We start from the raw sequence: 24,418 nt of genomic DNA, 5'->3' as shown, positions 1-24,418 counted from the left end.
AGAACATGGAGTTCACCTAAAAACTGCCTATGAAGGTAAGGGGTGTCTGTAGATTAAAAAACCAAGTGTGCAGCTCTGACTAAAATTGAATAATGATCTTGATATAGGTGTAGTCTATTTACATACTGCACCTCCCAAATCCGGACTGGAAACTTCCAGGATGCTGCTCAGTGAGGCCTAGTCATTACTACTCCCCTCCACCAACAGGACTGAGCTCTTTCTCTGATTCAAACCCTCTCACAAGCTCTCTCTCCCCTTATGCAGTAGTTCTGAGCCCAGCATTTGAGCGCTCACTCGTGGGATGGAGGAGATGAGCAGTAATGCCTAAGCCTAGCTTAGAAACATCTTAGTCTCCTGGGAGTATTCCAGGAGGGTAAGTAAATGGCCTACACCTATAGCAAGTGCATTATAAAATTTGTAAAGGAGAACTAACCCTTTAAAGCAGAACTAAAATCCAATACTTACCTCCAATCTTCCAGTGACAGGCCACTTCCGGGATTTCAACCTCTTGATTGGCCAGTGAGGGAATGACGTCATCTTGCACATGCACAGGAGTCTGTCATTCAGCCAGAGTGTGTCAGGAATGCATGCTGAGCTGTGTATGCATACCTCAGTGTACAATTGAGGACTGAAAGCGGGCAAGTAAGTGTTTTGGATTGCAAAACATGCATGTGTCTTCTGCAATAAAGAGCTGCTTGCTTGCAGTTTTTTTTAAAAAAACAATACATAACCCAATTTTTTTTGTAAAATATAAAAGATTGTTACGCCAAGTAAATAGATACCAAACATGTCATGCTTTAAAATTGCGCACACTCAAGCAACCGTAGTAAATTATGTACATTTTACTAGCCATACGCGATGCTTTAAAAGCCTTTACAGGTTACCACTTTAGATTTGCAGAGGAAGTCTGGTGCTAGAATTACTGCCAATGATCTGACATTTGCAGTGATACCTCATGTGCGAGACGATCGCTGTTTGCGTACATACGGGACCTATGCACAGGTTTGCCTTTGCGTGCGAGCACAGGGGGATGGGGGCACTTTCATTTTTTGTTTTTAATTCATTTTTTAATTTTACACTATTACTTTATTTTTTTTAATCACTTTTATTGCTGTTGCAAAGGAACGTAAACATCCTGTTGACAGCAATAGACACGTGACAGGTGCTTTTTAAGAGAGAGATCTGGGGTCTATAATTAAAAACACCAAGATCAGTGAGTTTTAAAAATGGAATTGTTGACATCCGGGTAAACCGAGAGTGACGTCAGGTTATCACTTTCGAGTTACCAGAGCCGATTCCAGCGGGACAGGAGAGCCCAAGCAAGCCGTGTGTCCCTTACTGCTGCTTGTAAAATCAATCCAGTGTCCAGTAAGCTGCTAGGATTGCTTTTACAAGAGAGCCAAATACTGGCTCAGAAAAACTGTACCAGGGTAATTCCTGCAGCTATCATCCTGGTATAACCACCCAAAGTCCAGTGGCGTACGGGTACATCACTGGTCCAGGAGTGGATATTCCGCTCCATCTAGTGGTCGAAATGCAGTATATTTTTAGGAAATACTTCAGAGAGAAAATTTACCACATTTTGGCCACTGGATGAATCTAAAAATCATTACTTTTTTACAGAAATTACAGCCAACAATTTGTAATGCATGCACGAGCATGTTTGAAATTTGTCCAATGTATTAAGAATCGACTCCTAATGTCTTAAAAGTAAAAGCTGAACTCCGGGCACACAAACCTTTTAAATATAGCCATAGAGGATAAAGATTCACTTTGTGTGCATCAAACACCTTTTTTAAAGAGGAAGTAAACCCTCCTCTACAACTTGTACCTATAGGTAAGCCTATGATAAGGCTTACCTATAGGTACTGTAAATATCTCCTAAACATGTACCGTTTAGGAGATATTTACCTTACATGTCGCCAGTGACGTCACTGGCGCATGCGCTCTGAAGGAACGGCCGATCGTGCCGTTCCTTCAGAGCCCCGTGCCGTGACTGTCGGCTCTAGCGCGCGTGCGCGGGAGTGACGTCACCGCGGCTCCGGCCAATCAGATGGCCGGATGCCGCGATCCCGGAAGACGGGCGACTAGACATGTCGCCCGTCATAGAGGTGAGTGAGCGGCACGGCGGGGGCTCGTTCTGAGGCAAGTATTGCATAATGAGCTAATATGCGATGCATACTAGCTCATTATGTCTTTCTTTTGCAGGGTGTAAAAAAAAAAAAAAAAAAAACTCAAACTAGTTTACAACCTCTTTAAAGGCCGATATCAGCATATAAAAGCAGCAATGCCATTATTGGACTGCAGATAGCCTGCGCAGAAATGAGAGCTTTGGCGGAGGCCCAGCATGCCTATCCATTACAGGCTGCCTGCAAATAACTGCAGCAGAGGGGCAAATATAAGACCATTCAACTCTGCACAGAAAGAGAAAGCAGCAGTGCCCGGTCTTTATTAGGTTAGCCATACAATATTTTTTTTTTTTTTTACCGGTTGATAGAAAAAAAAAATGTGATGCTGATCATTCAGAAGAAAAAAAACAGGTTGGTTATGTACAAGTTACATCGATCGATCCACTTGTGTATTATTATTATACTATATTATACAGGATTTATATAGCTCATTAGAGCTTACAATCCAGCTTACACATCGAAAACTGGCCAGTCCCTGCTGAACCAGCCAAATTTCAATTAATGTTTGGCAGGCTTTACAGCAAGCTCTTACAAAGTCAAGTTTTGCACTGGATTACTGCACATATCTGGAAGAAATACACAAAGCAGAGAATTCAAGTAAGAATACTAGGGCAGAAACTGATTATGAAAATAGTTAATAGTTAACTATTTTCATGATCGATAACGGACTAAGACTGGGATGCCATTAAAGTTCGTGTGTGTAAAGGCAGGCGTCCCAATAGTTTTGACAATATAGTGTGTGTGGGGGGCAAGAGATGGTATCATGCTCCTATAATTGGGAGCATCAGAGAACTAGCTTTCAGAACAGCCTTCTGAGAAGGGTCTTGAGCGTTTTTTTTTTTTTTTTTTGTTACTAAAAGCCACTTTAGAAAGTTATACAGGGTATATTGACAAGTAGCTGACACGGTAACCTAGGAATTTACTATGAACATTTATCTTAGCCCTGTACATTCTAGTCTGTTAAGCAACGAGGGCACAAGAGCGCTGTTTGACACACAGCCCCATTGCAAGGGAGGCCTTTTCATTTTCCTGGAGTTGGGCTCCTCTGCATTGAAATGAGGAAATTACAGGCTGTAATCTTATTATATTAGCAATTTCCAACATACAAAAACAGCTAGAGCACTGGTTTACCTGCACTTTATCTGAAATAGAGCCATATTCGTCTACAGATGAAAATGGAGCCCCTTTAATTCAAGCTGGAAATCCAATTTAAGTACAGGAGGAGTTTAAAGTAAAGCGCTGTATGTAGGTTTCCGTTTTCTGCAGTTTTAGGTTAAAAATCAAATTTATTGGTCAAGACAATATTAAAAGTAACCATATTGGGATATATTGGCCTATCCCATTTCGGCCGATAATGGGTTAAAAATGCCGAAATTAATGGGCGCCGAGAGAAAGGAGCAGGGCGCAGTGCAGGTTTAAAAAGTCCCGCCTCTGGCAGCCTCTCAATGATGTCCCTACTACTATGATCTGTGTATAAAGTGACACACCGGGCGGGAGGGCGGGGGGAGCGGCCGCTAATAGCTATAACTATGCGAGCTTCACTTCCCTGTCATGCGGGTATCTCCTCTGACAGGGAAGTGAAGCGCTCACATAGTTCTAGCTATTAGCTTACCCCGCCCTCCAGCCCGGTGTGTCAGTTCATTCATGCTCATCATCCCGCTGACAGGGAAGTGAAGTGAAGCTCACATAGTTACAGCTACCATATTAGAGGCTGCTCGCTCGCCCTCCCGCCCGGTGTGTCACTTCATTCATGCACAGATCGTAGTAGTAGTGACATCACCGGGAGGCGGGCGGCCAGCCAGAGGCACGTCTTTTGAATGAAGGACACCGGAGAAGCACTCAGCAGAGTGAGAGTAAGGAGATTGAATCGTTGGGATGCGGAGGGACGCTGAGGCAGAGGGGGGAGGGTGTACTGCTGAGGGGGACGCTGAGGCAGTGGGGGGGGGGGGGTAGCTGAGGCAGCTTACCAATGGTATTAGTATTATGCAGCATGAGGGGGTTAATGTATTGTCACTGCTGGTCACTGATGCATTAGTGACCGACAAGTGGCAGTTAATTAACCCCTTTGTGCTGCATTAGTGCAACCAGTATCAGTGCAACCAGTGTTAATTAACACTGATACTGGTTGCACTAATGCAGCACAAAGGGGTTAATTAACTGCCACTGGTCGGTCACTAATAGATGAGTGACCAGCAGTGGCAATACATTAACCCCCTCATGCTGCATAATAGAAATACCATTGGTAATTAAATTAACCTCTTGCCAACCCATCACAGTACATATACTGTGACAGGGTGGCAGCGACAGGTGTACGTCAATGCCTGTTTTTGGTGCATGCCCCTCTTCTATCTAATCTAAAATTATTTGGGGGAAAAAGTCATTTTCGGTTTCGGTTTTCGGCCAGGGGCATCCTGCATTTTCGGCCCAAAATTTTCATTTCGGTGCATCCCTAATACATATTTTGGCAGGTGAAGAGAAAAAATTGTTAATCTGGAAATTTTATAGCTGGGCAACTCCTAACCTCATATTGATTAGTTGTTTCAAACTAACAACTACTGCAGTAGGGAACAGTAAAAAAAAAATATATATATCTTTCCAAAATAACTGTTCTGATTATTCGAGGCAATTGAAGGTATTTATTTATTTTTTTTATACATGAGATTACATAGGTATCACATTAATATTACAATTGTACTTTTATGGCAACAAGGGGCGTAACATAGGCAGGCTAAATTCTAATCAGGACTTGAAAGAATGCAAACATGTATTCGTGCCATGTGCGCAATGAGTGCAGTGTGCAATACTTCGGCAAAGCATACAAAATAGAATATTTACAAATTTATATTACTGAGAAAATAAAAATTTTAAAGTAATTTTATCCTCTGAATTCTTGAAGATGTCTCACTATGGCAGGTGAGCAAACATTAAGGTGTCAGTAGCGACTAGCCCCTGAAGTCATTACTGAACATACATGGGATTTTGCTGCCAAATTACTGATGTCAGTTATGCATTGTGCATGCACTGGTCCTCTGACTACAGCACGTATGCTGTCCTTTAATGTGAGGTCAGCAACTAATGACAAGATCCTGGGCATGTGCGGCAGTGACCTTAGAGAATGAATACTACCACGCATGTGTGGGTTCTCGCCACCTCATTGCTGACCTCAATCATACTATACAAGCTTGATAGGTGCACTGTAAAAACAGATGTGCTGAAAACAGTGAATGCTTGGGTGTAGCGGTAACAATCGATAGATGCAAGGCTATAATTTTTAAATAAAGCATTTGTATCATAAATTGCATGACAGTGCTAAAGGATACTAAAACAAAGCTGTATGAGTTTGCTGCTGCTGACCGGGAGGGTACCAGCAACATCCCCCATACTCTTCTAATCCCCATGCGTTGTGCCCCTCCCCCACCCATCCCTCCCCTACAGTTCATCAACTGCCCATCCCCTGAAACCTACACACCCACCCCAATACTGCCACCACCAGGTATCTGCAGCCACGCATGTATGTTCCCTCTCCCAGGTATCACCCCTCACTCTCACCAATGCAACCCATTTGTTCTCAGCACCGCACCTACCATCACCCCAATCCAGTGCTCTTACCAGAATACGTGCCACCATTGCCAACCTTGCCCATTCTGTAAAGACTCAAGAGCATACTTTTGCTTGTGGTATTAAAAAAAAAAAAAAAAAGAAAGGCCTGGAAAATTCCTGCATTCTCTAGTTTTATGTAGAGACCAGAAACAAAATGAACTTAAGACTCAAATCCCTTTGGCAGTGAGAGAATATGCAGGCAGGTTTTCCAGACATACTCGAATCCATTTTAAAATATTCCTTTTTCCTGCTGCAAGCATTTACTCAGTACAGGGTTTCATTTGGAAATTAAATGAACACAGAAACCAGGCCCTGGGTGCAAATCTTATGCCAAGCGTTGAGCATTCGAGGAGACAACCTGCAGGCAGAAGTACTCTCTAAACATCATAACCACACCAATGGAACAAAAGATAGAATCCACTGCGCTCGATCTACTGTTTCACCAGCAGCAGACTTTTTTTTTTTTTTTTTTAAATAAAACACCAAGTTTTGCAAAAACGCTTTAAATGCCAAGTTGAAAAATGATAAGGTCCTATTAGAAATGGCTTGAAGTGTGGTTTGAAGTCTGCTTCAGCCCTCCACAAATTTTGGCTTGGTTTTGAAAATATAACTAACATCACATGTTAAACCAATATAAATGTCTAATAATTAACTCAAGTTATTTACTTTGTACATTTTTTTAGCAACAGTTTTACAAATAACTAAGAGTAATAAAAGCCAAATGGCTGAACATTGATCAAATTGTCATAATAGTTTAGATCAGGTAACAAAAAGGCTGATCCCTTACGCACTCAAAAGGTGCATGCATAAAAAAATATAGGCAATAAAAAATAGAGATATTTGTGATACAGTGTTGTGCTGTGCTGTGTAGATGAAAATAAATAAAAAACAGTGGAATGACTTCAAATCTCAGTAGTAAATCAATAAAATGATGATTGACCTCCCTGGCAGTATTCCCAAGTGTGGCTCGGGGTGGAATTTCAGTGCCATTAGCAGTAATCCCGAGCCACACTCGGGGCACAGCCAGGGAGAAATCGCTGGATCCTGGAAGAGGTTACTTACCTTGTCCCCAGGATTCCGCAATGTATTCTGGCAGTTTGCGGCGGCCGGATCTTTGGCCTGATGCTGTGTGCCCTGGCTTCCGTTCCCTGCGAGCGCCACGTCGGAGGTGGGTGGTACCGGCGGCAAATTAAAAAAGTAAAACACACAAACACACTGATATATTGTAATCCTATTGGATTACATTACTAAATAAATTGACCTTAGTTTGCCCCCCAGTGCCCATGCCTGCAGTTTTACTGTACAGATTATATATATATATATATATATACACATACACACACACTAACTTATTTATATTTATTATATTATAATTTATGATTTTGTGTTTCAAACTTTATTATACCCGAGAAGTCATAAAGAAGAGCGCACAGTAAAAAAAAAATCATATGTAAATAGTTGGTTTGGGCTGCTCATCCTCCAGAATTACATGCAAAATAATGGTACTGTTTTCAGCACCTAAAATCTGAATTATACCGCCAGGGAGGTTAAACTAAAATATTCGATAAATACATAAAAAAATGAAAGAAAAGTGACGACTATTGAGCCAATAATGAAAAGATCAATACTATCCTTCATCATGTGACAAACAGTGAATGTTCAATACAATTATTGTGCAAATCGGCAAGTGACTAAATATTGGATCTTCTGTGCCAACATGCAGTAAATCCAACATAGAGTGTGTGAATCTTCAGTGCAAAGGACACCTATGAGTGCACAAGCTGTTCACCTTACTGCTGTAAGATAACAGCAAAAAAACCCTCTTTGCTAATCCTCCTTTTCCATTTTCCAGTACTTTCAGGGTAACAGTTGTGTCATCTGGATTTCTTTCCCTTTGATGTCAGATTCACTTCATATAAAGTGTGGGTAAGAAAGTTCCATAGCGTGATACCGTTTAAAATGGTTTATTAAATAAAACAGCAGCAACCTACTCACTTGAAAATCTCCTGAAGTGGTCATGTGCAGTGACGCAACGCGTAGGACCTCGGTATACCGGAAGAGACTTGTAGATGAGCTCGGCACTTGTGGATGCAATACACCTGTCAGTTTTTTTAAAAAGGGAGTACCTTGCTGCTGTTTTATTTAATAAACCATTTTAAACGGTATTACGCTATTCAGCTTTCTTACCCTCTTACCCACACTTATATGGAGTGAATCTGACATCAAAGCAAAAGAAATCCAGGGCAGAGGCAGTTATCAGACTTTGTGTCCTCCCCCCATCGACAATGTCATCCTTTTAGCAGAGCAGGAGGCGGGAGAAGCTGCAGATCTGGACAGGGGGCGGAAGCTGCCCAACCTATGTTAACAAGTGGGTTATTACCCACTTATGAAAAAAACCCTGAAGAAAACACACAGGCTAAATGGCACAACTGAACAGCAGGAGGTGAGCGATAACCGTGGTTATCAACTTGCCACAGACCAGTCAGTACTGGTATGCAGCCTGAGGTTGGGGACTTTTGCTCTAGAGAACCAAAAGGACCAAATTATTGCATCTATCTATATGTAAGTGCTATACAACTATAGGGTGGTTAGGTAAGGTATGTCTTTTTGCTGATGACACAAAAGTGTGTAATAGGGTCGATATCCCTAGAGGTGTCTGTCTTATATGGAAGATGATTTGGCATTGCTGTAAGATTGGTCAAAACATTAGAAACTGCAGTTTCTAAATTTAAAAAAATGCACCTAGGGAAAAAGAATCCCTTGAATGAGTACAGTATTTGGGGTACAGTGTTGGCCAGTGCTACAGAGGAAAAGTATTTGGGGGTACATAAATGATTGCCAAATTAGGAAATCGTGTGACCAGGCAGTGGGAAAAGCGATTAGGAGGAATCACCAGAGGGATCACCAGCAGGAGGAAGAGGTTCTGATCCCCCAATATAGATCTTTAGTGAGACCTAATTTAGAAGGGGCCCAGAGACGAGGTAACAAAAATGGTGAAAGGTCTAGGTGATAAAAAGATATCAGGAGAGACTTCAGGAACTTAATATGTCTGGAGAAGAGAAGGGAAAAGGGAAACATGATTGAAACCTTTAAATATATCAAGGGGGTGAAAAAAGGTTCAGGAGGAGATTTTCAATGTGAAACCAAGATCAAGAACACAGGGACATGACCTCAAACTAACAGGAGGAAAGTTAAAAATGAATCTTAGAAAGTATTATTTTACTAACACTTGGAAAAGACTTCCAGCAGTGCCAGTCAACAGTAGGTATATACAAACATGCTTGGGACAAACAAAAGTAAACAAAATAAAAAGGACAGACTAAGAGCCCATTCAGACTAGCGCGACTTGTCAGGCGACCCAGTCGCCTGACAAGTCACGGTCGGTCGCTCGCCATTGAGTAGTACAGGACCCGTTCGAATAGGAGCGACACAAGTCGCTCCGACTTAGAAAAAGGGTCCTGTCCTATTTTGGGGCAACCTGGGAGCGACTTGCATAGACTTCCATTAAGTGAAGTCCCTGCAAGTCGCGCTAAAGTCACAGGTCGCCCCTCGAAGTCGGATCGCGCCAGTCTGAGTGGGCTGTAACTCCTTGAAGATGTGAATCAGTTTGTGTGGCCAACACCTGAGCCACTATGAAGGAATGTGGATGGACACTCAGAGGCCAGCACCAGGCAATAGAAGCCTTCCGTGTGTGATATATCTTCCAAGACATATACTTGCTCGCCATTAACATGGTGGGGATCACCAAAATTCGAAAAAACCCCCTGTCCCCCAAAAACTGGCTTTCAATAGCCATGCCATCAAAGCCAGAGACTGTAAAGCAGGGTGGTAAATCGGACCCTGGGACAGATTCCTCTCGAAAAGGCAACTGCCAGAGGGCGTCTGCGACCAGCTGTACCACGTCAGTGTACTATGGATGACCAGGCCAATCTAAGCTCAACAGAATGACCAGAATCACCTCAGCCTCTATCCTACGGATTAGGCAACAGAGCAGCTTAACATGTAACATGGAACATGTAAATGAGGAAATACTGATCCCACAGTGCCACCATCCATTGCATCTGCCGGGGGTTTAGCAAGTTGCCAGAAAATCCACCTTGAGGGTCATGAAACCACTCCTTGATCCAGCGCCTAACAGAGGTAATCCACCTGCCAATTTTTGATGCTGGGAATGAGCACAGCCGAGAGAGAACATGCTGCTCTGCCCACTGCAGAATGCAGGAAGCTTCCAGCACCGCTGCCACTCTACTCATTACACCCTGATGATTGACATAAGCCACTGTGGTGGCACTGACTGGATCCTGACCAGGAGCCCCCAGAGAAGGTCCGTGGAAGGAAAGAAAATTAAATCATCAATGACTTACCAGTTGCAACATAGGGTTTTGCTTTAATTAAGGAATGCTGGGTAAAAAAAAAAACAACTCATGCTGACTGGTTTTCCCTGTCAGATAGAGTATGTTGTGGGTCTGTGGACACACCGTTATCTGCAAATACATTTTAGCCTTCGTGGTTGTAAATGAGAGACATTTTACACTACATGTATACAAGGTATTACTTTGAACAAGATCACATACACAACAGAATATACATTTATGAAAACAGATTAAAGACCTCTAAAATTGAACAACTCCTTTGGGTCTTAAAGTAAAATTTATACAAATAGCCATAGCTAAACTAAAAATATCCCACACTCCAGCCTTGATCCTTCCTAAGGATGTAAGCAAACATAGCTTGCCACTGGAGACAAATTATTTCATGGCTAGACAATGTATAGACAAGCAAAATAGAGATCAATAAGCCTTAAGAGTCTTTTTATTTTTTCATACTCTGAGAAAGAAACAAACAGGCAAGCATGCTAATGACCTTATACAAAATAAATGGCAGGTTATAATTTACATGTGCATGGACAGACTACAAGTCCGGCTCCAGCAACTAATGAACAAAATGTTAAAATAGCTTGAGTGCATCTCTAATAAAACAAGCACTTGAGATTCACACCAACAATGATATTTACTTTGAGAATGTATCTAGGTTTTAACACCTAAAATCCTTAAACACATAGGTCAGAATTACAATTTTATGTCCAATCAATTTTTCTTGAAAAAAATAAAACAAAATGACAAAGGAAAGCAAAGAAAGATCAAAAGATTGAGTCAAAAAGAAAACCTCACTAAGTACAAGCATGTGGCATGGAATTCTAGCGTGGGACTTGCCTCCATATGTGTTTTTTTTTTTAAATACATTTCTTGAGTAGTCACAAAGGAGTCTGAGGTCTGGCAATGTGTACTTAATCAGCCCTTTTTCGTACTGCTTTCTCACTTCTCTTTTTCTCCCTTCATATTGTGACTGTCCACACAGGGCAAGATCAGGTTTTATATATATATATATATATATATATATATATATATATATAAAAATTTTTTTTTTTTATTAATTTCAATTCAGTGTACATGAAACAAGTTTTTAAAAAGCAAGAATACATCACAACTCACAGTTGCTATAATTTCCCTCTATATCCGAAAGGCCTATAAACTCTCCCTCCCCATTTCTTCTACCCCTTGTTTCCTTTATTGTACCAATTCTCCCACCTCTCCGTTAACATTTACCCAACTAGAATGCGCCATGACAGGGAAAGGTGGAACCTGACCTTTAATTGAATAGGCCTGAGTCACTGTCTGTCTGATCCATCTGGAGAGGATAGCTGAAGAAGCGGTGAGCCCTTTTTTTGGTCCGTCAGTAATCACAAAAAGCGAGTCTGACCTCCAACAAGGCAGACCTTGGCAACGCCAAGGGGGGGGGGGGGGTGTGCCAAGGGGAGCACTCACAGCAGGATCTAGTGCAAAGCAATATTATAAGCTGGCCCTGCATCTTTCACCAGGTGAGACAGGTACGGTCCTCCAAGGCTTTGTTGAGGAGTCAACCTAACTGGAATGTGCAAGAAAAGCTGCAGTGGGTATTGTGCAGCATAAAAGAATAATCATGTTAACAGAATCCGAGGAAAACCTCCACAGACGGTAAGGACACTAGTTTAAAAAAAAAAAACCTGAAGCTAAGAGTATGAAGAAGAATTATCTAGGGGCATCACAGCATTTTTTTTTTCATCAGTGCCCAATAACTTGAAGGGAGCTACAAACAACCCAATCAAAATGGTTAAAAAGACTTTGTCTTATACTGTATGATGTAGAAATGGGCATTTTGGGCAATATGATGTATCTGCTAAAGGTCACAGCAAATGCAAACAGACAGCTAAATACGAGCATTAAACAATATGAGTAGTCTGTGTGCTACATGCTACATTTGGTATGAGTGAATTCTAGAAAATAGTGGTTCAGCTCACAAGATAGCGACTTCTGGAGTTTAGCTCATGGGTGTCTACCAAGTTGGGATAGGGTAACCTCTTTATGCTGAGAACACAAGACAAAATGGGACCACTCTCTCATATATATGACCACATATTAAAAACATAGAACTAGTCTATGTTCAATATCCATTGAGTGAATTCATTGCGATAGAAAATCAGGGTGTAGCATTCCCGACATGTTTCACCATTATATATATCCCTTATTTTTTGGCACTAAAGATATTTTGATAAAATACATCAAAGACAATATGGTTCCATGGGGTTTACGCATTCAGATCTTGCCAAACCTACCTGAGATTGAGGCAGATCTGAAATCAAAATCGGAAATGAACTTGCAACTTTCTTTGTTCAAAATTATGGATCTTATTTGTGAACAATTCACACAAGAAAAGCTCTTTAGACATTGAAATACAGAAATGGTATTCAGACAATAAGGGGTTAACCTCAAACCCACATTTTTCCCAAAAAGAAGCTATGTTGAAATCCCAATTAGAGACCTAGGTTAACAAGATTCCAAAAACAAAATTAGAAATTCACAAGGGATAGAGCTGCATATGACTCTGGTTATGCGTATAAGTGGAATTCCAAACCTTTCAATAGGTGAGGAACTGAGAAAAATAATACCCCTGCTAACTATGATGGTGATTACAATGACTGATAATTCTTCTAATTCTTCTTCTGTTTCTTCCACTCAAGCAGGCTCCTCACAAGACTCTTCAATCACTAATGCCTCCAAAAAATGTAAAAGGTGGTGGGGATAAAGTGCACCTTCCTATACCTAAATCAAATCAATCGTCCAAACAGTCACAGAACTCAAAATAGATATAATACTAGAGGCAACCTTTCAATCCCCCCACAAATGTGCCACCTTCTTTCACTTCCATTTCTAATTCCACTGGTAGTTTAAACTCAACTTTAACACCTCTGACTTAACACTCAGAATATTACGACCAAGGTAAGCAATGTTGTATGCAATTTAACCAGTTGCCGACCGCCCACCGCAGATCTACATGATTTTGTGCACACTGTCTCTGCGGCACCCGTGCGCCGCGGCGATTGCCGCCGGCCTCCCGCAATCGTCAGATAAACTGACAGAAGACCAGCCTGCTTATGTAAACAAAGCAGGCAAGTCTTCTGTCACACAGGCAGGGAGAGATCATAAGTTTCAGCTAAACTGAAAATTTTTCTATCTCCATTGAAACTTGAAAAGACACTAATATAGGCTTAAACAAAATTGCTGGCTGGCACCCTGTGGTGATATATTATATATATATATATATATATATATATATATATATATATATACATACATATATAGTGACCTCAGTTGCATGGCACACACCCTCCAAATGGTGGTAAATGATGGTCTGTCAAACCAGAAAGCATTGCTTGACATTATTAGCATGCTTAAGTAGTGCGCAGACCATTTCCACCATTCTATTCTTGCCAAGCAGCGAATTTTAACCTTAATGTTAAAATTGTTAAGTTTTACACGTTCAGTAACAGATTTTTGTCAAAATTTTTGTTTATTTTGCAAAATGTACAAAAAATATCGGCCGATAGTGATATGCAATGGCCAAAATATGGGTATCGGCAACGAAAAAACCAATAAAGTTAGATCACGAATATATATATATATATATATATATATATATATATATAATTAACCATTTGAAATAAAGCTGTGACTAGGATTACCCACCCCTGTCATGGATTACCCCTGGGTACTGCTGTGTGTACTGCAGGCCGGTGGGTACTGGCTGGTACTGCTGTGTGTACTGCTGGCTGGCGGGTACTGCCAGCGAAGTATGAGGAGCGGCACAGAGCCGATGCTTCCTGTAGCTCTGCTCTCCTCAGTCTCCTTCCACAGGCGGAGTGCATTTGATATCACTCTGCCTGTGACAGAATGGAGCCAGTGTAACGTGAGAATTACCTACCCCGTGAGAATTACCTACCCTCGTCACTTCCGGCCAGAAACAGCTGAGCAGCGCAGCAGTGCGCATGCTCAGAGCCCCGGATACCTAATGGAAGAACAGAGGAGCTTACTAGTGCGCATGCGCACTAGTATGAAACGATCCTGGTGTACCGTGAAAAAAACCTACCGACGCGGCGCTTACATAAAACAGCTGTGCTGAAATACGAGTCATCTCCGCTCCTGTCCTGGTCACTTCCCTGCTCTCGGCAAGTAAATATAAAAGCGGCTTTCGGCTCCGTGATGTATGTTTTCATACAGCCGCCGCCGCTTTTATATTTACTATCCGAGAGCAGGGAAGTGACCGGGACAGGAGCGGAGATGACTTGTATTTCAGCACAGCTGTTTTAATGTACCCGCTGCATTACATACAGTGCCGAGTACCGGAAGTGACGAGGGGTAGGTTTTTCTCACGGGTAGGTAATTCTCACGGAACACCGGAACTACACAGGAAGCATTGGCTCCATTCTGTCAGCTGAGCTCTGACATAGACAGCCGTGATATCGCTCAGGTGTCAGCCAGACATCCGAAGTCTCTGGCATGCGGGCTGCAGCTATGTGTCATACCCAGACACATATAAACACAGAGAATAGTCAAAATTAGGGATTGAGATTGTGGGGGGGGGGGGGGGGTGGACGGGCTAATCGAGATCCCGATTTCTATACGATTAATCAAGCAGCTCTACTATAAACACATATTAGCAAGTCGTGTAAATTCCAATCAGAGTTTAATGTCCTAATAAATCATGTGCCCCCTCCTATGCCAACTTGGGGGGCACATGATTTATTACGACATTAAACTTAAACTTTTTCTATTAAAGATGGTCATCAATGACTACAATCTTAAATTTACTATGAATTATGATCAAAGGTCAATTTCCTGTCTGGATATTGTGATTACATCAACAATGATGGTAGCATTGGCATACAATACAATTCTTCTTGCGACCAGTTCACACCCCGATCTTTAAATTTCCAACATTCCCTACAGCCAATATCTTAGGATAAAACAATTGCACTAAACCCTTGGATTTTGAGCAAGAGGTTAAAGCTCTGCAAAACAATCTTCAAAACAGAGGATACAGCAAATACTGTCTGAAAAAAAGCATACAATCGGGTGAAAGATAGCAACAGATCACAGTTAATACATCAAGTCAAAACTAAGACCGGTCCTATTACTACTAGACTCCTTACAAGATTCATAGGTCAACATGAGACTGTACGTCAGATAATGACTAAATGGGTACTTATTGCAGGCTGACAATACTGTATCCAAGTACATTGGCCAACGACCTGAAATCACCTATAAAATCAAAATCCTTAAAGGACCAATTGGGGCAAAGTCGCCACTTCTATAAAAAGGAAGGCCATTCAGTGAAAATGGGCACTGCACCCTGTGGTAGGTGCAATTTTTGCCCTCTCCATTCCAATTCCACCACAGTCATTTTGCCTAATGGGCGTGGATATACCCCACAGTTCTATGCTGACTGCCAAACCTTGGGTGTCATATACCTCATGCAATGTGATTGTGGCGTTTATGTTGAAAAGACTCAATGGACCGTTTTTCAACACATTCAAGATCATGTGTCACTCATTTCCAAAAAACGACTTGAAAAACACCAAATCAGTCGTCATGTAGGACTATATAACCATTTTGTCTTCTCTTTCGTCCATTTTTTTACCCTAGAACATGTACCGATTTACAAAAAGGGTAGGGGAAGGTGACCGACTCCTACTCCAATGTGAAACTAAATAGATTTTGTCTTTACAAGCAGCAATCTCCAGGGTTAAATGAATCCATACGTTTCAAACCCTACTTGGAATTTCTTCTCAGCCATACTGCTGTACTCTTAAGTGCCACTGTTTTTTAGCAATACACAGATTAAACTAATAATATCCCGGGCACTGTCCTAATAAACATTTGGACATTTGTCAATAGTGATTGTTCAAGAGCATCCTTGGTCATCCAAAAATAAGTTTCTCTTGGGTGCCCCTTTATACATTTATAAGGAGTTTTTGTCTTTGGACTGGGTGACAGAGGCCGATTACCATGTAAACTGTATGGATACCCAGGCGCCTAATGGGGGTGATCGTCTGGTTGACCTGGGTGGGGTCTAACCTTGGACACATGCTTGGGATTCTTCTCCTAGCCTTTCTCCTTATCCTGTCCTTGCTATATACATTTCCCACTCAATATTTAAACCATTTAGAATTTACTATTTTTTTAATTCATTTCACTATGTGTTTTGCAGATAATCCCCAATAGGCTTGTTTGGCATAGTAATAAGTGAACCATCTTTGTTATTTGTCCACTAGATGGCTCTATTACATTGGGGCCGTGATCATAATATTTTCTTAGTGGCAACAGAGTCTTGTTGGGTCTCCTACCCAAGAGTGGACTGCATATGCGTCCTCCCCGTGTGTGGGGAGCTGGAGTGATGGTGGCGTCCCCCTTGGCATCCACGCTGTGACGTTATTACGTCCGGCTTGACGGGAGGGGTAAATCTGGAAGCAGGCATTAGCAGCAATCAGTGTCGGCGGGGAGCTGTGGAATGTTGATCACAACAGAGTGCAAAGCAAGATTTAAAACTGAGACATTTTATATTTCGGGATAACTTTCCCCTTGGAGTGGCGGAGACATATGTCACTCATACCTCCGTCCTTTTGCTCCAGTATATTGCTGCCAAATATCTATGCAGTCTTTACTGATTTGAGTGTTGGGAGCGATCTATATTGAATAGTGAATATCTACCCACTCAGGAACTTTTATGCTGCAATATATTCTAAAATAAAGAAACCGGTACAGTATTGATTATTCCACTTCTAATTTTTCTGAAGCATTTAAATGTAATGCGGATATATAATTGCAGCTCATAAAAATATACTTAAGCTTATCTCAAATATGTTTTCAGTTTCCTTGTGCTCATTTTGATTGCCCCTCCTGCGGTTGACTGCAATATTGGCTATCACATGTGGGCCTTGAGATTGGGACACCTTTGTTTCCCTTCCTGCCTTTGATACACAAGCTGGACACCACATTTATGTTTCAGCCCAATTTCTAAGCACTTTTGGTAAGATGCTCTTAAATAATTTCTAGCTGAATGCCCAATTGTAATATTTAATTGCTGTTTGTATGGAACAGATTTTTTCATACTTTTCAATATTGAATAATTGATATTTTTGTATTATTTATCCATACACCTTTGTCTAGAATAATTTAACTTTCTTTATTCATATGTATTTGTATACTTATTTTGTCTTCTTTTTTGAGTTCTATGTGTAGATGTAGCAAAATATATCCCCTGAAGAAACCAAATTAATGGTGAAACATGTCGGGATTGCTACACTGCGATTTTCTATCGCAATGAATTCACTCGATGGATATTGAAAATAGATTGGTTCTATGTTTTTCATAGGTGGTAATTTACTTCATAGGTGGTAATTTATATGTGTTTTTTTTTTTTTTCAAAATAGGAATAAAATTATTGAATTTTTGATTTTTTGAGTTATTGGCCCCTTAAAAATCAAAGCTCAGTTTCTGAGAGTGGTCCCGATTTGTCTTGTGTTCTATGCATTTAGGATGCAGTGCCTTTGAGACATTCCTCAATCCATTCTTGTTCTGTTCTTTATGCTGAGTTTAAGCCAAGTGTTACATAGTTACAGCTAGTTCCTATGACTTAAATTCAGAAAAAATATGCACATTCATTCTTGCTTTGACAATATTTTCTGTAATCTGCCATGTTAAACTAATATAAAACATGTCTGAGGTAACAAATTAAGAGTGTGAGTTTAAATGAACTTTCAAATGTCAAGGAAAAAGTGTGTGTGAAACTAATTATTACTTTTTGTGTTTCACAGGTGAAGTACAAGAGTAAGAAAATAAACTAGATTTTAAAAATGAACAACTGTGCATTTATGTCTGTCAAGGTGATAAAGCGAACTTTCCTTTGGGTCGGATTTACTTGGCGCCATTGAAAAAAAAAAACACTTTTTTTAGTAGAAGCTTGAAATGAGACGCTGTGGGACCTCTGCACCAAGTGCCATTGAAAACAGATGACTGGCACAGGAACAGCTCTGGAAACCAAAAGACATCCCCAAAAACATTACTGAGATAGGCAGAGCTCAGCAGTTATACGAAAGAATTTACAATGTAAACTCAGCGGATTGCGTAGTTCGTAACATCTATGGGGACCGTGTATAAAAGCCTTTAACCACCAATGACGCCAACTTTTTAAAACGTCTCAGCAGCAAGAACCTGTGGACTCTGCAGCAGTATAACTATATGGCAGCTATGCCACCCCTGTTACTTATTATAAACATCAAACACGTTTGAATCTTATTATCTGACTTCTGAACAATATATCTTTTTTTTTTAATAAAAAGAAAGTATTTATATTTTCATTATATATATATATATATATATATATATATATATATATATATATATATATATATATATATATATATACACACACACACACACACACACACATATACATACATACACACATGCACACTATATATACACAAACCCACATACAGGACTAAAATCCCAGTGGCCCACAGAAGTTTAGCGTGCAGCTCAGGCTCTTGTAGTAATTGCATCCTGGCACCTGGGCTACCACCCGCATGCTTTCACATGCCCTACGAAACCCCGCTATGTATGGGCATAGCAGGTGTCGCTGAGTAGAGGGGGGGGGGGGGGAAGAGCAGAACGCACACATGTCCGCTCGCCTCCCCTTCTCGGTATGTCACTTCCGAGTCCCAATTAATTAAGTGTGATGCATTACATTCAGCAGAGCACCGGGGGGACATGTAGGGTCTTTTAGACTTTAGAGATCTCATTAAAGATAATTTTTCACCAAAAAAAATCATCACATAGGGGACTTTCTTGTGATAAAAAAAATTAAACAAAAAAAGTGCTACTAAACCATAACAGTAAAATCAGTCTTGTATATGCAGCAAAGCATGCTTGTTCTATTCACTGTGGAACCTTAGGAGTTAATCCTCTGCATTGTGTAAAAAGGCTGTTTAATCCCGTCTTATCTGATCCTCCCCTTCTTCCAGTCCCCAAACCATCTCCTGATCGAAGAAGCGCTATGGGGCAAACAGCACATACTCAGTTTGGTGTGTATTGCTAGAGAGTTTTTCTTGGGGGAGTGCATGTGATCAGCAAAGGGCCAATCAGCACTGTCCAGACAGCAGGTGTTAAATGTGCTACCCATAAGATTTGTTACTTAAAAAGAAAAAAAAAAAAAAAAAAGGCTCCTAAATTCAGAGGAAATTTGTCGTCGAGCCCTGTATATTATGTATATTCAGGCAGGTAGGCCATCATAACAGTTGTTGGGGAGACTAAAGCAGTAGTAAAAAGGAAAGGCTAACAAACAAGGTTTAAAGCCTTGCCTCCCCACTTGTGGTAAACATGCTGCATGCTTTTTCAATAAATCACAGCATAAACACCCATTATGTCACTTCTTCAGCGCAGTCATGTGTTTGCACCACTCTGTCCACTATGTGTCGGTGAAAGACTTGCTGCGGCTGAAGGAAGGGAAAGCTCTACCCCTTCGCAATAAACAGCATAACACGAGCAGGTGACATCACGGCCCAGTGACTTACTATAAGCCCCTTTGTTAAGCCTCTCAATGACATGCCCCATTAGATACTAAAAATCTTAGTAAAATGATCATTAAAACGTTATTAAATCCAAAACCAATCGTGTAATATATTGCAGCTTAATCATTACATGCGGTGGCTTGCACTTTTTTTTGGGGCTGTTTCTCTGCTAAAGGTACCAAGGCCAACTTTGCCACATTGAGGGGTCATGCAATGTAAAATCTTGGATGAGAACCTTCTTCCCTCAGCCAGAACCCTGAAGATGAGTCTTCCAGCATCGCAATGACTCAAAACATACCGCCAAGGCAACAAAGGAGTGGCTCAAGAAGAAGCAAATTAAGGTCATGGAGTGGCCTAGACAGTCTCCAGACCTTAATTCTATAGAAACTTTTTAAACTTCGAGTTGCAAAGCGACAGTCAAGAAACCTTAAAGGCCAAGTTCACCTTTGTTCACTTTTTTTTTTTCTAAATTCCAGCTCCTTTATGTATCAATACCCCATTAATGACGTGAAAAAAAGTTTGTTTGAAATTTTAGCAAAATTATTAAAAATAAAAAAAATGAAAAAATTCACATGTACATAAGTATTCACTGCCTTTGCTCAGTACTTTGTTGAAATTCCTTTGGCACAAATTACAGCCTCAAGTCTTTTTGAGTATGATGCTACAAGCTTGGCACAGCTATTTTTTGGCAGTTTATTCCATTCTTTTGCAGGACTCTCAAGCTCCATCCAGGTTGGCTGGGGAGCGTCGGTGCACAGCTATTTCAGATCTATCCAGAGATGTTAAATCAGGTTCAAGTCTGGGCTCTGGCTGGGCCACTCAAGGTCATTCACAGAGTTGTTACATAGCCACTCCTTTGTTATCTTGGAGTGCTTAGGAGTGTTGTCCTGTTGGAAGATGACCCTTTACCCCAGTCGGAGGACCAGAGCACTCTGAAGAAGGTTTTCTCTGCACATTGCTGAATTCATCTTTCCATTGATCTTGACTAGTCGCCCAGTTCTTGCTGCTGAAAAACATCCCCACTGTACTGTAGGGATGGTATGGGCCAGGTGACGAGCGGTGCCTGGTTTTCTCCAGATATGATGCTTGCCATTCAGGCCAAAGAGTTCAATCTTTGTTTCATCAGATCAGAGAATTTTCTCATGGTATGAGTCCTTCAGGTGCCTTTTGACAAACTACAGGCGGGGCTGTCTTCTGCCTTTTACTGAGGAGTGGCTTTGGTCTGGCCACTCTACCATACAGACCTGATTGGTGGAGCACTGCAGAGATGGTTGTTCTTCTGGAAGGTTTTCCTCTCTCTACAGAGAAAACGCTGGAGCTCTGTCAGACTGACCATGAGGTTCGTGGTCACCTCCCGGACTAAGACTCTTCTCGCTCAGTTTGGCCGGGTGACCCGCTCTAGGAAGAGTCCTGGAGGTTTCAAACTTCTCCCATTTACGGATGATGGAGGTCACTGTGCTCATTGGGGCGTTTAACGCTGCAGAAACATTTCTGTACCCTTCCCCATATCTGTGCCTTGATAAAATCCTGTCTCGGGGGTCTACAGATAATTCCTTGGACTTTATGGCTTGGTTTGCGCATTGATGTGCCCTGTTAACTGTGCAAACTTATATAGACAGATGTGTGCCTTTACAAATCATGTCCCATCAACTGAATTTACCAAGGTTGGACTCCAATCGAGTTGTATAAACACCTCAAGGATTATCAGTGGAAACAGAATACCGATATTCAAAAAAGGGCAGAGGCATGTCCAGGGATATTATAGGCCGGTCAGTCTGACATCGATAGTATGTAAACTTCTGGAGGGGATGATAAGGGACTATATTGTAGAGTTTGCTAAAGACAATCTCTAAACATTCTACAAGGAGGTGAGCTGTGAGCTAAATAGGGGGAGATCAGTGGATGTGGTGTAGCCGGATTTCGCTAAGGCGTTTGATACAGTTCCCCACAAGCACTTAATTTATAAAATAAGGTCTGCAGGCATCGACCACAAGGTTTGTTCTTTGATACAGAACTGGCTAAAAGGGCGTGTCCAAAGGGTGGTAATAAATAGCGCATACTCAGACTGGTCTGGGGTGGTAAGTGGGGTCCCCCAAGGCTCAGTCCTGGAACCAACCCTGTTCAATTTATTCATAAACAGCATTGAGGACGGGATCAGTAGTTCTATACAAGTTTTTGCAGATGACACAGAATTGGGCAGGGCAATAACTGCACAGCATGAGGCAGGAGACAGATATCCTACAGAATGTCCTGAACAAAATATGAGTGGGCAACGACATGGCAAATGAGGTTTAATGTGGAGAAGTGTAAGGTTTTGCACTTGGGGACTAAAAACATAAAAGCACAATACACTTTAGGGGGGGGGACCTTTGGGGGAGTCAAGAATGGAGAAAGATCTGGGAGTCTTGGTAGAGGATAGACGAAGCAATAGCATGCAATGTCAAACGGCAGAATATTAGCATGCATAAAGAAAGGGATGAATCTGACACTCCGCTTTTCCCCCTACCCCCTCCCCTTTATATCCCTGTCACTTTATCCTCTTTCCCGCTTCGGGAAGTCATATATTTTGCGCAGTTTATTATTATGCTTACTTCATTGGTGAGCAATGTTCCTTCTGAGTACCACCCTCACACACTAGTGTATTCACGCATTATCTTTCCCATGCTGCCGGATATGTGAATTTTACAAAACATAGTTATAAGTTATGGACTGTTGGCAGTGTTATTTGATTATGGACTCATGTTGATATTGCACACTACTCTAACGAAGTTACCGTATTGAATGCATCTTTTGCTTTCCCTCTACTCTATTTCTTTCATGTATACGAAAGGTATGTTTCTGTTGATACATCTTTCTTAAGTTCTAATGAGTGTGACATTTATTTGTATTATGCTTGAATTAATAAAGAAAGATTTGATTAAAAAAAAAAAAAAAAAAGGAATGGATTCCAGGAGATAAAACTATAATCCTACCACTATATAAAACTCTGGTCCGACCGCATCTGGAGTATTCTGTCCAGTTCTGGTCGCCAGTCCTCAGGAGGGATGTGTTGGAGCTGGAGAGAGTCTAGAGAAGGGCAACTAAATTAATTAGGGGATTGGAAGACCTCAATTATGAAGAGCGTCTACAAGCGCTTAATTTATTCTCCCTGGAGAAGAGACGCCTGAGAGGGGACATGATAGCAATTTATAAATACCTCAATCGTGATCTCAGCATAGAAAAAAAGCTATTCAGTCGCAAGGAATGCATGAGGACTCGAGGACATACAATGCGATTAGAGAAGCGTTTTGACCTCAGGCAACGCAGGGGGTTCTTTACTGTTAGGGCTACAAGAGTGTGGAATTCTCTACCACAAGAGGTAGGTTCTGCAGGAAGTATGGCTACTTTCAAAAGACTCTTAGACGTACATCTCAAGGATCAGAGCATTAAGGGGTATGAGAGATGATTACGGCCACGCGCGCCTACACAGGATGAACTGGATGGACTATTGTCTTTATTCAACCTCGACTACTATGTAACTATGTAAGAATGCACCTGAGCTCAACTTTGAGTTTAATGGCAAAGATTGTGAATACTTATGTACATGTGATTTATCTGCTTTTTATTTTTAATAAATTTGCAAAGATTTCAAACAAACTTCTTTCATGTTGTCATTAGGGGGTATTGTTTATAGAATTTTAAGGAAAATAATGCATTTAATCCATTTTGAAATAATGCTGTAACAAAATATGGAAAAAGTGAAGCGCTGTGAATACTTTCCTGATGCACAGTATAGTATTAATGTACTTGTTTTGCAAAAATATCAAAGCTTTCCATTTTCTACAAAAACAACTCAGTGTCTTCATGGAGGTTTCAAAGCAAATATAAATTACTGCTGCCTTACTTCCTGGGCAGACTATAGGTCATGACACAGGAAGAAGTTCCCCAGCTAACCTCATTAGCAAACACCCTGCATCATCCACCCTCCTACCTACCCATTTCCAGGTACATGTTTTTTAAATGAAATGCAATCAAATCAGTGATCACCCGTCTCACTAAATACACAGCCATCAGTTTTTTTTCCCTGTCTTAACTTTAATCGTGCATAGATCGTTCATTTGGCATTTTGAAGTGTGCAAGAAATGAGAGAAGAGAACAGCCTATGGAAGAGCTGTAATATTGAAAATAGGGGGAGGAGTGTGCCCTGGGTTCTGTAAATCTGGTTTTACAATCTCCTTTAGATCTACCATTAACTCTGTAGTGCAAGGGCCTGTGATTGGATAAACAGTGAATGGATAGATTGGTAATCCTAATCCCTAGTTCTGGCAAATCTAAATAATGGAATTGTACGGAGATTGTACAATCAGACTGCATGGTGTATGGCCATTTTTATACAAGTACACAGGAGGGAGTGGACAGAAACACTCAGCTGTCAAGCCCTGTTCGCATCTCTGCATCTGTCACATTGCCACAGGTGGGGTTTTTTTTGGAAGCATTTTCACTCATCACGCATAGGGCAGCCCATCCACCTGAATGAATTGCCTTATATGCAACAATTCCCCATATTTAGAGCGGAGCTTGGAGCGTTTTATTTACTGTCATTTTTGGTGCGGCGCATTTCTGAAATGCAAGGAGACGCAGAGATGTGAATGGAGCCTCTTTGTTCTTGTGTTAGCGCATCAATTTAACTTTCAGAACCCATTCC

General features: G+C 41.1%; 1 protein-coding gene across 1 annotated transcript in view; it reads right to left on the bottom strand.

Moving 5' to 3' along the window:
* BMPR1A (bone morphogenetic protein receptor type 1A) overlaps nt 1-24,418 on the bottom strand; it is a 101,818-nt gene that overhangs the window by 65,817 nt on the left and 11,583 nt on the right. The window lies entirely within an intron of this gene.

Source organism: Pelophylax lessonae, assembly GCF_965119305.1.
Source record: "Pelophylax lessonae genome assembly, chromosome: 9".
Taxonomy (NCBI): Eukaryota; Metazoa; Chordata; class Amphibia; order Anura; family Ranidae; genus Pelophylax; species Pelophylax lessonae.
The sequence above is the reverse complement of the archived record's forward strand: the minus strand, read 5'-3'. Positions and strand labels throughout refer to the sequence as shown.